A 13,902-nucleotide genomic window follows, 5' to 3' on the forward strand; every position below is an offset into this window, starting at 1 on the left:
TTATTCTTCTTCGGTCCCGAGTCTATAAGTACGTGTACTGGCGGGAGAGTGTTTCTGCCTTAGTGAAGTAGCATGGGAATGTTAGAGCATTAGTGCAATAGGTAGCAGTGATTTCTGGCTTCTTTTAATGGCTGCTCTTTGGGGAGCATCACCCACAGTATTCTGGTACCCTGTGGTGAGAGCTCTGTCCTCAGCACCCTCTAAGAAGAGAAGACATACAGTAGGCTAGGGAGAGCAGGGTCCCATCCAGTACCGATGATGAGATCTGGTGGCGTTTGAGTGATGTTCCATGAACGCCAAGTAACCAGACATCTGAGGTCAATCTCGATGCCTTGCTAAGAGCTAATCTGTGGATGGAGGCCCATAGGCAGATGCCTGTCCCTAGAGGACCTGTGGTGCGATGAGGGCTTGGGTGCTCTTTGATCATGTTACTCAGCATCAAGGATGGGGCAGCTTGAGGTCTGCCCTACAGCTGGGTCAGACTGGGTTTGATGATCTCCCTGAATGTGAGAGAAGGCCACACCCACTCCCTTAGAGAGAAAGTCAGGGAGACAGCACCCTTGAAATGGAAGAATTCTGGGCTATCTTAGGGAACAGGACTCAATAATCTTTTTCCTTGCTCTGCCTTCTCCCCTCCAAGAAGAAGACACTGTGATTGCTGACGATGCAGTGATAGACAGATCCTAGGATGCCATGGCAACCGTTCCGAGCCCATGGGGACTTGACAACTCCAGCTCTCAGCCTCCTGTGGGCACCTGCTGATAGGTATGGAGAATGTCATCCTAACATGGGTGGTTAAGCAAACTATGTAAAGGAAGAGTTAACTTAGTACTAGCTTGAGGCAGTGTGATGCCAGAGCCCTGCACAGGGAAGTCTGCTACAGTGTGGTCTCCCGAGTATGCCACGATAGCCCAGGAGTGAGCCATTCCCGAAGGCTCAAGAGGAAGGAGCCCAACCCAGGACCAATGATGAGATCTGGTGGCGTCTGAGTGTTTCTCGATGACAGCCTTGTGAACAGATATCTGAGGTCAGGCACAGAGCAACATGACTTGGTCCTTCCTTGCGAACCAGCTTCTTTACTTTGAGTCAGCAGAGTAGGATCGAGCTCTCTTGTCAACTTTGGCTTCAGAAGCCAACCAATTGCCATGTGCCATGAGTACACGGTGGGCCAATAGGTAACCTCAGGGCGAACCAAGTGTGACCATAAACCATACCTTGTTGGGCAACTGCACAGCTTGGAGATTCCTGTGGGTGCATTGATTGATGGGGCAATGAGGTGCTGGCCCCATGCAGGATGCCACAACTTGCACTGCGGCCAGCCATTTTTCTTGGCCAATGGAAAGAAATTGGTTTCTCCTGCTAACAGAAAAAATAGGTTCAGCCTAGACAAAGCCTGTGTTGTCTAATTGTAGAGATCATGGAATAGTACCCACAGACGCTCAACCGTGTCTGTCCCTCCTCTGCCCTGTACCCTTTAGAAAAGCTGACCCAACAGATGGTACCAGCATGCTGAGATCTGGAATCAACCTTGCTTCCTTGCTGTGACAACCCCGAGCTCTGCTGACAGAGAGGACATCATAATCTTCCTCTGTCCCGAGTTTATAAGTACGTGTACTGGCGGGAGAGTGTTTCTGCCTTAGTGCAGTAGCATGGGAATGTTAGAGCATTAGCGCAATAGGTAGCAGTGATTTCTGGCTTCTTTTAATGGCTGCTCATTGGGGAGCATCACCCAGAGTATTCTGGTACCCTGTGGTCTGAGCTCTGCCCTCAGCACCCACTAAGAAGTGAAGCCACACAGTAGGCTAGGGAGAGCATGGGTCCCATCCAGGACCGATGATGAGATCTGGTGGCATTTGAGTGTTATTCCATGACGCCAAGTATCCAGACATCTGAGGTCAATCCCGATGACTTCCTAAGAGCTAATCTGTGGATGGAGGCCCATAGGCAGATGCCTGTCCCTTGAGGACCTGTGGTGGGAGGGAGTGCTTGGGTGCCCTTTGATCATGTGTCAGCATCAAGGATGGTATGCCCTAGAGCTGAATCACACTTGGCTTGATGATCTACCTGAATGTGAGGGAAGCCCTACCCACTCCCTTAGAGAGAAAGTCAGGGAGACAGCACCCTTGAAATGGAGGAATTCTGGGCTGTCTTAGGGACCAGGACTCAATAATCCTTTTCCTTTTTCTGACTTCTCCCCTCCAAGAAGAATACACTGTGATGGCCAAGGTTGCAGTGATGGACAGATCCTGGGATGCCATGGCAACCGTCCTGAGCCCATGGGGACTAAACAGCTCCAGCTCTCATCCTCCTGTGGGCACCTGCTGATAGGTATGGAGAATGTCATCCTAACATGGGTGGTTAAGCTAACTATGTAAAGCAAGAGTTAACTTAGTACTAGTTTGAGGCAGTGTGATGCCAGAGCCCTGCACAGGGAAGTCTGCTACAGTGTGGTCTCCCGAGTATGCCACAGTAGCCCAGGAGTGAGCCATTCCCGAAGGCTCAAGAGGAAGGAGCCCAACCCAGGACCAATGATGAGATCTGGTGGCGTCTGAGTGTTTCTCGATGACAGCCTTGTGAACAGATATCTGAGGTCAGGCACAAAGCAACTTCAGCTGGGCTGCCCTTTAGGCTAGCTTATGGCCTAAGAAAAGTAACACACTTTAGCACTTTGCCCTGACTTTAACCTGTTTCCATTAGACAAGGAAACATGGCTGGCTGATAGGCAATGTTGGGGTAGAGGGCGTGGTACCATGGCCAGTGCTTACTGACAGAGCAGCACATCTTTCAAACTCCAGGGGGTGTGTTGAGTGATGCTGGCAATGAAGTGCAGGCCCCATGAGGTATGGCATAGTAGAGACCGAGGCCAGCCTGTTCTTTTTCCTGGGAAATAGGAATAAATTAGTGTCCCCTGGGAAGAGAAAACACAATTATTGCCTAGGCAAACTTTAAGAGCCTGGGCTCCATAACAATGGAGGGCACAGAATGGTACCCACAGAACATCAAAAGTATCTCTTCTTCTCTGCCCTTTATTCTTCAGAAAAATGGACTCGACGCGTGGTACAAGTGTGCTCAAATCCAGAACCCAACTAAATCGTCGCTATGACAGCCCTGAGACTTGCTGACATAGAGGCGACATCAAGGCCATCTTCCTTAGCCACCAGCTTATAGGTATGTGTAGTGGCAGAAAATGTTCCTGAATTCCTGTGGTAGCATGAGAGTGCTAGAGCATTAGCACAATACTTAGTAGTGATTTCTGGGTTCTTTTAATGGATGCTTTTTAGGCACCAGCACGCAGAATATTGTGGACCCTGATATCAGAGCTCTGCCCTCAGCACCCACTAAGAAGTGAAGCCACACAGTAGGCTAGGGAGAGCAGGGGCCCCATCCAGGACCAATGATGAGATCTGGTGGCGTTTGAGTGATATTCGATGACCGCCAAGTAGCCAGACATCTGAGGTCAATCCCGATGCCTTGCTAAGAGCTAATCTGTAGATGGAGGCCCATAGGCAGATGCCTGTCCCTTGAGGACCTGTGGTGCGATGAGGGCTTGGGTGCTCTTTGATCATGTTACTCAGAATCAAGGACGGGGCAGCTTGAGGTCTGCCCTAGACCTGGATGAGTCTGGGCTTGATGATCTACCTGAATGTTAGGGAAGGCCACACCCACTCCCTTAGAGAGAAAGTCAGGGAGACAGCACCCTTGACATGGAGGAATTCTGGGCTGTCTTAGGGAGTAGGCCTCAACAATCCTTTTCCTTTTTCTGCCTTCTCCCCTCCAAGAAGATGACACTGTGATGGCCAAGGTTGCAATGATGGACAGATCCTGGGATGCCATGGCAACCGTCCAGAGCCCTTGGGGACTGGACAGCTCCAGCTCTCATCCTCCTGTGGGCACCTGCTGAAAGGTATGGAGAATGTCATCATAACATGGTTGGTTAAGCTAACTATGTAAAGGAAGAATTAACTTAGTACTAGCTTGAGGCAGTGTGATGCCAGAGCCCTGCACAGGGAATCTGCTACAGTGTGATCTCCCGAGTATGCCGCAGTAGCCCAGGAGTGAGCCATTCCCGAAGGCTCAAGAGGAAGGAGCCCAACCCAGGACCAATGATGAGATCTGGTGGCATCTGAGTGTTTCTCGATGACAGCCTTGTGAACAGATATCTGAGGTCAGACACAGAGCAACATGACTTGGTCCTTCCTTGAGAACTAGCTTCCTTACTTTGAGTCACGAGAGCAGGATCCAGCTCTCTTGTCACCTTGTCTTCAGAGGCCAACTAATTGCCATGAGCCATGAATACATGGTGGGCCAATAGGTAAAGTCAGGGCGAGCCAAGTGTGACCATAACCTGTGCCTTGTTGGGCAACTGCACAGCTTGGAGACTCCTGTGGGTGCATTGATTGATGGGGCAATGAGGTGCTGGCCCCATGCAGGATGCCACAATGTAGATTGAGCCCAGCCATTTTTCTTGGCCAATGGCAAGAAATTGGTTTCTCCTGCTAACAGAAATATAGGTGCAGCCTAGACAAAGCCTGTGTTGTCTAACTGGAGAGGTCATGGAGTAGTACCCACAGAGGCTCAACCGTGTCTGTCCCTTCTCTGCCCTGTACCCTTTAGAAAAGCTGACCCAACAGATGGTACCACCATGCTGACACCTGGAATCAACCTTGCTTCCTTGCTGTGACAACCCCGAGCTCTGCTGACAGAGAGGACATCTTAATCTTCCTCGGTCCCCAGTCTATAAGTACGTGTACTGGCGGGAGAGTGCTTCTGCCTTAGTGCAGTAGCATGGGAATGTTAGAGCATTAGCGCAATAGGTAGCAGTGATTTCTGGCTTCTTTTAATGGCTGCTCGTTGGGGAGCATCACCCAGAGTATTCTGGGGCCCTGTGGTCTGAGCTCTGCCCTCAGCACCCACTAAGAAGAGAAGACATACAGGTGGCTAGGGAGAGCAGGGGCTCCATCCAGTACCGATGATGAGATCTGGTGGCGTTTGAGTGATATTCGATGACCGCCAAGTAGCCAGACATCTGAGGTCAATCTCAATGACTTGCTAAGAGCTAATCTGTGGATGGAGGCCCATAGGCAGATGCCTGTCCCTTGAGGACCTGTGGTGCGATGAGGGCTTGGGTGCTCTTTGATCATGTTACTCAGCATCAAGGATGGGGCAGCTTGAGGTCTGCCCTGGAGCTGGATCATACTTGGCTTGATGATGTACCTGAATGTGAGGGAAGCCATACCCACTCCCTTAGAGAGAAAGTCAGGGAGACAGCACCCTTGAAATGGAGGAATTCTGGGCTCTCTTAGGTAGCAGGACTCAATAATCCTTTTCCTTTTTCTGCCTTCTCCCCTCCAAGAAGAAGACACTGTGATGGCCAAGGTTGCAGTGATGGACAGATCCTGGGATGCCATGGCAACCGTCCTGAGCCCGTGGGGACTAAACAGCTCCAGCTCTCATCCTCCTGTGGGCACCTGCTGATAGGTATGGAGAATGTCATCCTAACATGGGTGGTTAAGCTAACGATGTAAAGCAAGAGTTAACTTAGTACTAGCTTGAGGCAGTGTGATGCCAGAGCCCTGCACAGGGAAGTCTGCTACAATGTGGTCTCCTGAGTATGCCACAGTAGCCTAGGAGTGAGCCATTCCCGAAGCCTCAAGAGGAAGGAGCCCAACCCAGGACCAATGATGAGATCTGGTGGCGTCTGAGTGTTTCTCGATGACAGCCTTGTGAACAGATATCTGAGGTCAGACACAAAGCAACTACAGCTGGGCTGCCTTTTAGCCTAGCTTATGGCCTAAGAAAAGTAACACACTTTAGCACTTTGCCCTGACTTTAACGTGTTTCCATTAGACAAGGAAACATGGCTGGCAGATAGGCAATGTTGGGGTAGACGGCTTGGTACCATGGCCAGTGCTTACTGACAGAGCAGCACATCATTCAAACTCCAGGGGGTGTGTTGAGTGATGCTGGCAATGAAGTGCAGGCCCCATGAGGTATGGCAGAGTAAACTGAGGCCAGCCTGTTCTTTTTCTGGAAAGAGAAATACATTAGTGTCCCCTGGGAAGAGAAAACACAATTATTGCCTAGGCAAACTTTAAGAGCCTGGGCTCCATAAAAATGGAGGGCACAGAATGGTACCCACAGATCATCAAAGGTATCTCTTCTTTTCTGCCCTTTATTCTTCAGAAAAATGGACTGGACGCGTGGTACAAATGTGCTCAAATCCAGAACCCACCTAAATCGTGACTATGACAGCCCTGAGTCTTGCTGACATAGAGGCGACATCAAGGCCATCTTCCTTAGCCACCAGCTTATAGGTATGTGTAGTGGCAGGAAAATGTTCCTGAATTCCTGTGGTAGCATGAGAGTGCTAGAGCATTAGCACAAAACTTAGTAGTGATTTCTGGGTTCTTTTAATGGATGCTTTTTAGGCACCAGCACGCAGAATATTGTGGACCCTGATATCAGAGCTCTGCCCTCAGCACCCACTAAGAAGTGAAGCCACACAGTAGGCTAGGGAGAGCAGGGGCCCCATCCAGGACCAATGATGAGATCTGGTGGCGTTTGAGTGATATTCGATGACCGCCAAGTAGCCAGACATCTGAGGTCAATCCCGATGCCTTGCTATGAGCTAACCTCTGGATGGAGGCCCATAGGCAGATGCCTGTCCCTTGAGGACCTGTGGTGCGATGAGGGCTTGGGTGCTCTTTGATCATGTTACTCAGCATCAAGGATGGGGCAGCTTGAGGTCTGCCCTGTAGGTGGGTCAGACTGGGCTTGATGATCTCCCTGAATGTGAGGGAAGGCCACCCCCACTCCCTTAGAGAGAAAGTCGGGAGACAGCACCCTTGAAATGGAGGAATTCTGGGCTCTCTTAGGGAGCAGGACTCAATAATCCTTTTCCTTTTTCTGCCTTCTCCCCTCCAAGAAGAAGACACTGTGATGGCCAAGGTTGCAGTGATAGACAGTTCCTGTGATGCCATGGCAACCGTCCTGAGCCCATGGGGACTTGACAGCTCCAGCTTTCATCCTCCTGTGGGCACCTGCTGGAAGGTATGGAGAATGTCATCCTAACATGGGTGGTTAAGCAAACTATGTAAAGCAAGAGTTAACTTAGTACTAGCTTGAGGCAGTGTGATGCCAGAGCCCAGCACAGGGAAGTCTGCTACAGTGTGGTCTCCCGAGTATGCCGCAGTAGCCCAGGGGTGAGCCATTCCCGAAGGCTCAAGAGGAAGGAGCCCAACCCAGGACCAATGATGAGATCTGGTGGCGTCTGAGTGTTTCTCGATGACAGCCTTGTGAACAGATATCTGAGGTCAGACACAGAGCACCATGACTTGGTCCTTCCTTGAGAACCAGCTTCTTTACTTTGACTCACGAGAGCAGGATCAAGCTCTCTTGTCACCTTGGCTTCAGAGGCCAACTAATTGCCATGCGCCATGAATACATGGTGGGCCAAAAGGTAAAGTCAGGGCGAGCGATGTGTGACCACAACCTGTGCCTTGTTGGGCAACTGCACAGCTTGGAGACTCCTGTGGGTGCATTGATTGATGGGGCAATGAGGTGCTGGCCCCATGCAGGATGCCACAAGGTAGATTGAGCCCAGCCATTTACTTGGCCAATGACAATAAATTGGTTTCTCCTGCTAACAGAAATATAGGTGTAGCCTAGACAAAGCCTGTGTTGTCTAACTGGAGAGGTCATGGAGTAGTACCCACAGAGGCTCAACCGTGTCTGTCCCTTCTCTGCCCTGTACCCTTTAGAAAAGCTGACCCAACAGATGGTACCAGCATGCTGAGATCTGGAATCAACCTTGCTTCCTTGCTGTGACAACCCCGAGCTCTGCTGACAGAGAGGACATCTTAATCTTCCTCGGTCCCCAGTCTATAAGTACGTGTACTGGCGGGAGAGTGTTTCTGCCTTAGTGGAGTAGCATGGGAATGTTAGAGCATTAGCGCAATAGGTGGCAGTGATTTCTGGCTTCATTTAATGGCTGCTCGTTGGGGAGCATCACCCAGAGTATTCTGGGGCCCTGTGGTCTGAGCTCTGCCCTCAGCACCCACTAAGAAGAGAAGACATACAGTAGGCTAGGGAGAGCAGGGGCTCCATCCAGTACCAATGATGAGATCTGGTGGCGTTTGAGTGATGTTCCATGAACGCCAAGTAACCAGACATCTGAGGTCAATCTCGATGCCTTGCTAAGAGCTAATCTGTGGATGGAGGCCCATAGGCAGATGCCTGTCCCTTGAGGACCTGTGGTGCGATGAGGGCTTGGGTGCTCTTTGATCATGTTACTCAGCATCAAGGATGGGGCAGCTTGAGGTCTGCCCTGGAGCTGTATCACACTTGGCTTGATGATGTGCCTGAATGTGAGGGAAGCCATACCCACTCCCTTAGAGCAAAAGTCAGGGAGACAGCACCCTTGAAATGGAGGAATTCTGGGCTCTCTTAGTAGCAGGACTCAATAATCCTTTTCGTTTTTCTGCCTTCTCCCCTCCAAGAAGAAGACACTGTGATGGCCAAGGTTGCAGTGATGGACAGATCCTGGGATGCCATGGCAACCGTCCTGAGCCCATGGGGACTTGACAGCTCCAGCTCTCATCCTCCTGTGGGCACCTGCTGATAGGTATGGAGAATGTCATCCTAACATGGGTGGTTAAGGTAACTATGTAAAGCAAGAGTTAACTTAGTACTAGCTTGAGGCAGTGTGATGCCAGAGCCCAGCACAGGGAAGTCTGCTACAGTGTGGTCTCCCGAGTATGCCACAGTAGCCTGGGAGTGAGCCATTCCCGAAGGCTCAAGAGGAAGGAGCCCAACCCAGGACCAATGATGAGATCTGGTGGCGTCTGAGTGTTTCTCGATGACAGCCTTGTGAACAGATATCTGAGGTCAGACATAAAGCAACTGCAGCTGGGCTGCCTTTTAGGCTAGCTTATGGCCTAAGAAAAGTAACACACTTTAGCACTTTGCCCTGACTTTAACCTGTTTCCATTAGACAAGGAAACATGGCTGGCAGATAGGCAATGTTGGGGTAGACGGCTTGGTACCATGGCCAGTGCTTACTGACAGAGCAGCACATTATTCAAACTCCAGGGGGTGTGTTGAGTGATGCTGACAATGAAGTGCAGGCACCATGAGGTATGGCATAGTAGACTGAGGCCAGCCTGTTCTTTTTCTGGGAAATAGAAATACATTAGTGTCCCCTGGGGAGAGAAAACACAATTATTGCCTAGGCAAACTTTAAGAGCCTGGGCTCCATAAAAATGGAGGGCACAGAATGGTACCCACAGAACATCAAAGGTATCTCTTCTTTTCTGCCCTTTATTCTTCAGAAAAATGGACTGGACGCGTGGTACAAGTGTGCTCAAATCCAGAACCCACCTAAATCGTGACTATGACAGCCCTGAGTCTTGCTGACATAGAGGCGACATCAAGGCCATCTTCCTTAGCCACCAGCTTATAGGTATGTGTAGTGGCAGGAAAATGTTCCTGAATTCCTGTGGTAGCATGAGAGTGCTAGAGCATTAGCACAATACTTAGTAGTGATTTCTGGGTTCTTTTAATGGATGCTTTTTAGGCACCAGCACGCAGAATATTGTGGACCCTGATATCAGAGCTCTGCCCTCAGCACCCACTAAGAAGTGAAGCCACACAGTAGGCTAGGGAGAGCAGGGGCCCCATCCAGGACCAATGATGAGATCTGGTGGCGTTTGAGTGATATTCGATGACCGCCAAGTAGCCAGACATCTGAGGTCAATCCCGATGCCTTGCTATGAGCTAACCTCTGGATGGAGGCCCATAGGCAGGTGCCTGTCCCTTGAGGACCTGTGGTGCGATGAGGGCTTGGGTGCTCTTTGATCATGTTACTCAGCATCAAGGATGGGGCAGCTTCAGGTCTGCCCTGTAGGTGGGTCACACTGGGCTTAATGATCTCCCTGAATGTGAGGGAAGGGCACACCCACTCCCTTAGAGAGAAAGTCAGGGAGACAGCACCCTTGAAATGGAGGAATTCTGGGCTCTCTTAGGGAGTAGGACTCAATAATCCTTTTCCTTTTTCTGCCTTCTCCCCTCCAAGAAGAAGACACTGTGATGGCCAAGGTTGCAGTGATGGACAGATCCTGGGATGCCATGGCAACTGTCCCGAGCCCATGGGGACTTGACAGCTCCAGCTCTCATCCTCCTGTGGGCACCTGCTGATAGGTATGGAGAATGTCATCATAACATGGGTGGTTAAGCTAACTATCTAAAGGAAGAGTTAACTTAGTACTAGCTTGAGGCAGATTGTTGCCAGAGCCCTGCACAGGGAAGTCTGCTACAGTGTGGTCTCCCGAGTATGCCGCAGTAGCGAAGGAATGAGCCATTCCCGAAGGCTCAAGAGGAAGGAGCCCAACCCAGGACCAATGATGAGATCTGGTGGCGTCTGAGTGTTTCTCGATGACAGCCTTGTGAACAGATATCTGAGGTCAGGCACAGAGCACCATGACTTGGTCCTTCCTTGAGAACCAGCTTCATTACTTTGAGTCAGGAGAGCAGGATCCAGCTCTCTTGTCACCTTGGCTTCAGAGGCCAACTAATTGCCATGAGCCATGAATACACGGTGGGCCAATAGGTAACGTCAGGGCAAACCAAGTGTGACCATAACCCGTGCCTTGTTGGGCAACTGCACAGCTTGGAGATTCCTGTGGGTGCATTAATTGATGGGGCAACGAGGTGCTGGCCCCATGCAGGATGCCACAATGTGCACTGAGGCCAGCCATTTTTCTTGGCCAATGGCAATAAATTGGTTTCTCCTGCTAACAGAAAAAATAGCTGCAGCCTAGACAAAGCCTGTGTTGTCTAATTAGAGAGATCATGGAGTAGTACCCACAGAGGCTCAACCGTGTCTGTCCCTTCTCTGCCCTGTACCCTTTAGGAAAGCTGACCCAACAGATGGTACCAGCATGCTGACACCTGGAATCAACCTTGCTTCCTTGCTGTGACAACCCCGAGCTCTGCTGACAGAGAGGACATCATAATCTTCCTCGGTCCCGAGTTTATAAGTACGTGTACTGGCGGGAGAGTGTTTCTGCCTTAGTGCAGTAGCATGGGAATGTTAGAGCATTAGCGCAATAGGTAGCAGTGATTTCTGGCTTCTTTTAATGGCTGCTCATTGGGGAGCATCACCCAGAGTATTCTGGTACCCTGTGGTCTGAGCTCTGCCCTCAGCACCCACTAAGAAGTGAAGCCACACAGTAGGCTAGGGAGAGCATGGGTCCCATCCAGGACCGATGATGAGATCTGGTGGCATTTGAGTGTTATTCCATGACGCCAAGTATCCAGACATCTGAGGTCATTCCCAATGACTTCCTAAGAGCTAATCTGTGGATGGAGGCCCATAGGCAGATGCCTGTCCCTTGAGGACCTGTGGTTTGAGGGAGTGCTTGGATGCCCTTTGATCATGTGTCAGCATCAAGGATGGTCTGCCCTAGAGCTGGATCAGACATTGGCTTGATGATCTACCTGAATGTGAGGGAAGCCATACCCACTGCCTTAGAGAGAAAGTCAGGGAGACAGCACCCTTGAAATGGAGGAATTCTGAGCTATCTCAGGGAGTAGGACTCAATAATCCTTTTCCTTTTTCTGCCTTCTCCCCTCCAAGAAGAAGACACTGTGATGGCCAAGGTTGCAGTGATGTACAGATCCTGGAATACCACGGCAACTGTCCAGAGCCCATGGGGACTTGACAGCTCCAGCTCTCATCCTCCACTGGGCACCTGCTGATAGGTATGGAGAATGTCATCCTAACATGGGTGGTTAAGCTAACTATGTAAAGCAAGAGTTAACTTAGTACTAGTTTGAGGCAGTGTGATGCCAGAGCCCTGCACAGGGAAGTCTGCTACAGTGTGGTCTCCCGAGTGTGCCACAGTAGCCCAGGAGTGAGCCATTCCCGAAGGCTCAAGAGGAAGGAGCCCAACCCAGGACCAATGATGAGATCTGGTGGCGTCTGAGTGTTTCTCGATGACAGACTTGTGAACAGATATCTGAGGTCAGGCACAAAGCAACTTCAGCTGGGCTGCCCTTTAGGCTAGCTTATGGCCTAAGAAAAGTAACACACTTTGGCACTTTGCCCTGATTTTAACCTGTTTCCATTAGACAAGGAAACATGGCTGGCAGATACGCAATGTTGGGGTAGAGGGCTTGGTACCATGGCCAGTGCTTACTGACAGAGCAGCACATCATTCATACTCCATGGGGTGTGTTGAGTGATGCTAGCAATGAAGTGCAGGGCCCATGAGGTATGGCATAGTATACTGAGGCCAGCCTGTTCTTTTTCCTGGGAAATAGAAATAAATTAGTGTCCCCTGGGAAGAGAAAACACAATTATTGCTTAGGCAAACTTTAAGAGCCTGGGCTCCATAACAATGGAGGGCACAGAATGGTACCCACAGAACATCAAAGGTATCTCTTCTTTTCTGCCCTTTATTCTTCAGAAAAATGGACTGGACGCGTGGTACAAGTGTGCTCAAATCCAGAACCCACCTAAATCGTGACTATGACAGCCCTGAGTCTTGCTGACATAGAGGCGACATCAAGGCCATCTTCCTTAGCCACCAGCTTTTAGGTATGTGTAGTGGCAGGAAAATGTTCCTGAATTCCTGTGGTAGCATGAGAGTGCTAGAGCATTAGCACAATAGTTAGTAGTGATTTCTGGGTTCTTTTAATGGATGCCTTTTAGGCACCAGCACCCAGAATATTGTGGACCCTGATATCAGAGCTCTGCCCTCAGCACCCACTAAGAAGTGAAGCCACACAGTAGGCTAGGGAGAGCAGGGGCTCCATCCAGGACCAATGATGAGATCTGGTGGCGTTTGAGTGATATTCGATGACCGCCAAGTAGCCAGACATCTGAGGTCAATCCCGATGCCTTGCTAAGAGCTAATCTGTGGATGGAGGCCCATAGTCAGATGCCTGTCCCTTGAGGACCTGTGGTGCGATGAGGGCTTGGGTGCTCTTTGTTCATGTTACTCAGCATCAAGGATGGGGCAGTCTGAGGTCTGCCCTGGAGCTGGGTCAGACTGGGCTTGATGATCTCCCTAAACGTGAGAGAAGGCCACACCCACTCCCTTAGAGAGAAAGTCAGGGAGACAACACCCTTGACATGGAGGAATTCTGGGCTGTCTTAGGGAGTAGGACTCAACAATCCTTTTCCTTTTTCTGCCTTCTCCCCTCCAAGAAGAAGACACTGTGATGGCCAAGGTTGCAGTGATGGACAGATCCTGGGATGCCATGGCAACCGTCCAGAGCCCATGGGGACTGGACAGCTTCAGCTCTCACCCTCCTGTGGGCACTTGCTGATAGGTATGGAGAATGTCATCCTAACATGGGTGGTTAAGCAAACTATGTAAAGCAAGAGTTAACTTAGTACTAGCTTGAGGCAGTGTGATGCCAGAGCCCTGCACAGGGAAGTCTGCTACAGTTTGATCTCCCGAGTATGCCACGGTAGCCCAGGGGTGAGCCATTCCCGAAGGCTCAAGAGGAAGGAGCCCAACTGAGGAACAATGATGAGATCTGGTGGCGTCTGAGTGTTTCTCGATGACAGCCTTGTGAACAGATATCTGAGGTCAGACACAGAGCAACATGACTTGGTCCTTCCTTGAGAACTAGCTTCTTTACTTTGAGTCACGAGAGCAGGATCCAGCTCTCTTGTCACCTTGTCTTCAGAGGCCAACTAATTGCCATGAGCCATGAATACATGGTGGGCCAATAGGTAAAGTCAGGGCGAGACAAGTGTGACCATAACCTGTGCCTTGTTGGGCAACTGCACAGCTTGGAGACTCCTGTGGGTGCATTGATTGATGGGGCAATGAGGTGCTGGCCCCATGCAGGATGCCACAATGTAGATTGAGCCCAGCCATTTTTCTTGGC

The 13,902-nt window shown here is 50.4% G+C and overlaps 18 non-coding genes across 18 annotated transcripts; all 18 read left to right on the forward strand.

The window, feature by feature from the left end:
• The first annotated feature begins 248 nt into the window (after positions 1–248).
• LOC116906385 lies at positions 249–323 on the forward strand. Its single transcript, XR_004388655.1, has one exon. It is a non-coding gene; the product is annotated as a small nucleolar RNA SNORD113/SNORD114 family (small nucleolar RNA).
• A 635-nt stretch (positions 324–958) lies between these two features.
• Positions 959–1,033, forward strand: LOC116906376. The gene has a single exon (XR_004388645.1). It is a non-coding gene; the product is annotated as a small nucleolar RNA SNORD113/SNORD114 family (small nucleolar RNA).
• Positions 1,034–1,826: 793 nt separating this feature from the next.
• On the forward strand, positions 1,827–1,900 carry LOC116906387. Its single transcript, XR_004388657.1, has one exon. It is a non-coding gene; the product is annotated as a small nucleolar RNA SNORD113/SNORD114 family (small nucleolar RNA).
• Positions 1,901–2,521: 621 nt separating this feature from the next.
• On the forward strand, positions 2,522–2,596 carry LOC116906377. Its single transcript, XR_004388646.1, has one exon. It is a non-coding gene; the product is annotated as a small nucleolar RNA SNORD113/SNORD114 family (small nucleolar RNA).
• Positions 2,597–3,387: 791 nt separating this feature from the next.
• Positions 3,388–3,462, forward strand: LOC116906359. Its single transcript, XR_004388630.1, has one exon. It is a non-coding gene; the product is annotated as a small nucleolar RNA SNORD113/SNORD114 family (small nucleolar RNA).
• A 634-nt stretch (positions 3,463–4,096) lies between these two features.
• Positions 4,097–4,171, forward strand: LOC116906372. Its single transcript, XR_004388641.1, has one exon. It is a non-coding gene; the product is annotated as a small nucleolar RNA SNORD113/SNORD114 family (small nucleolar RNA).
• Positions 4,172–4,962: 791 nt separating this feature from the next.
• Positions 4,963–5,037, forward strand: LOC116906383. Its single transcript, XR_004388653.1, has one exon. It is a non-coding gene; the product is annotated as a small nucleolar RNA SNORD113/SNORD114 family (small nucleolar RNA).
• A 634-nt stretch (positions 5,038–5,671) lies between these two features.
• LOC116906368 lies at positions 5,672–5,746 on the forward strand. Its single transcript, XR_004388637.1, has one exon. It is a non-coding gene; the product is annotated as a small nucleolar RNA SNORD113/SNORD114 family (small nucleolar RNA).
• Positions 5,747–6,534: 788 nt separating this feature from the next.
• Positions 6,535–6,609, forward strand: LOC116906360. The gene has a single exon (XR_004388631.1). It is a non-coding gene; the product is annotated as a small nucleolar RNA SNORD113/SNORD114 family (small nucleolar RNA).
• A 634-nt stretch (positions 6,610–7,243) lies between these two features.
• LOC116906369 lies at positions 7,244–7,318 on the forward strand. Its single transcript, XR_004388638.1, has one exon. It is a non-coding gene; the product is annotated as a small nucleolar RNA SNORD113/SNORD114 family (small nucleolar RNA).
• Positions 7,319–8,108: 790 nt separating this feature from the next.
• Positions 8,109–8,183, forward strand: LOC116906380. Its single transcript, XR_004388650.1, has one exon. It is a non-coding gene; the product is annotated as a small nucleolar RNA SNORD113/SNORD114 family (small nucleolar RNA).
• Positions 8,184–8,816: 633 nt separating this feature from the next.
• Positions 8,817–8,891, forward strand: LOC116906370. Its single transcript, XR_004388639.1, has one exon. It is a non-coding gene; the product is annotated as a small nucleolar RNA SNORD113/SNORD114 family (small nucleolar RNA).
• Positions 8,892–9,680: 789 nt separating this feature from the next.
• On the forward strand, positions 9,681–9,755 carry LOC116906361. The gene has a single exon (XR_004388632.1). It is a non-coding gene; the product is annotated as a small nucleolar RNA SNORD113/SNORD114 family (small nucleolar RNA).
• Positions 9,756–10,390: 635 nt separating this feature from the next.
• On the forward strand, positions 10,391–10,465 carry LOC116906378. Its single transcript, XR_004388648.1, has one exon. It is a non-coding gene; the product is annotated as a small nucleolar RNA SNORD113/SNORD114 family (small nucleolar RNA).
• A 792-nt stretch (positions 10,466–11,257) lies between these two features.
• Positions 11,258–11,331, forward strand: LOC116906395. The gene has a single exon (XR_004388663.1). It is a non-coding gene; the product is annotated as a small nucleolar RNA SNORD113/SNORD114 family (small nucleolar RNA).
• A 622-nt stretch (positions 11,332–11,953) lies between these two features.
• On the forward strand, positions 11,954–12,028 carry LOC116906381. The gene has a single exon (XR_004388651.1). It is a non-coding gene; the product is annotated as a small nucleolar RNA SNORD113/SNORD114 family (small nucleolar RNA).
• A 790-nt stretch (positions 12,029–12,818) lies between these two features.
• On the forward strand, positions 12,819–12,893 carry LOC116906362. Its single transcript, XR_004388633.1, has one exon. It is a non-coding gene; the product is annotated as a small nucleolar RNA SNORD113/SNORD114 family (small nucleolar RNA).
• A 635-nt stretch (positions 12,894–13,528) lies between these two features.
• LOC116906389 lies at positions 13,529–13,603 on the forward strand. The gene has a single exon (XR_004388659.1). It is a non-coding gene; the product is annotated as a small nucleolar RNA SNORD113/SNORD114 family (small nucleolar RNA).
• Positions 13,604–13,902: the final 299 nt, after the last annotated feature.

The sequence above is a fragment of the Rattus rattus genome, chromosome 7 (assembly GCF_011064425.1).
Source record: "Rattus rattus isolate New Zealand chromosome 7, Rrattus_CSIRO_v1, whole genome shotgun sequence".
NCBI lineage: Eukaryota > Metazoa > Chordata > Mammalia > Rodentia > Muridae > Rattus > Rattus rattus.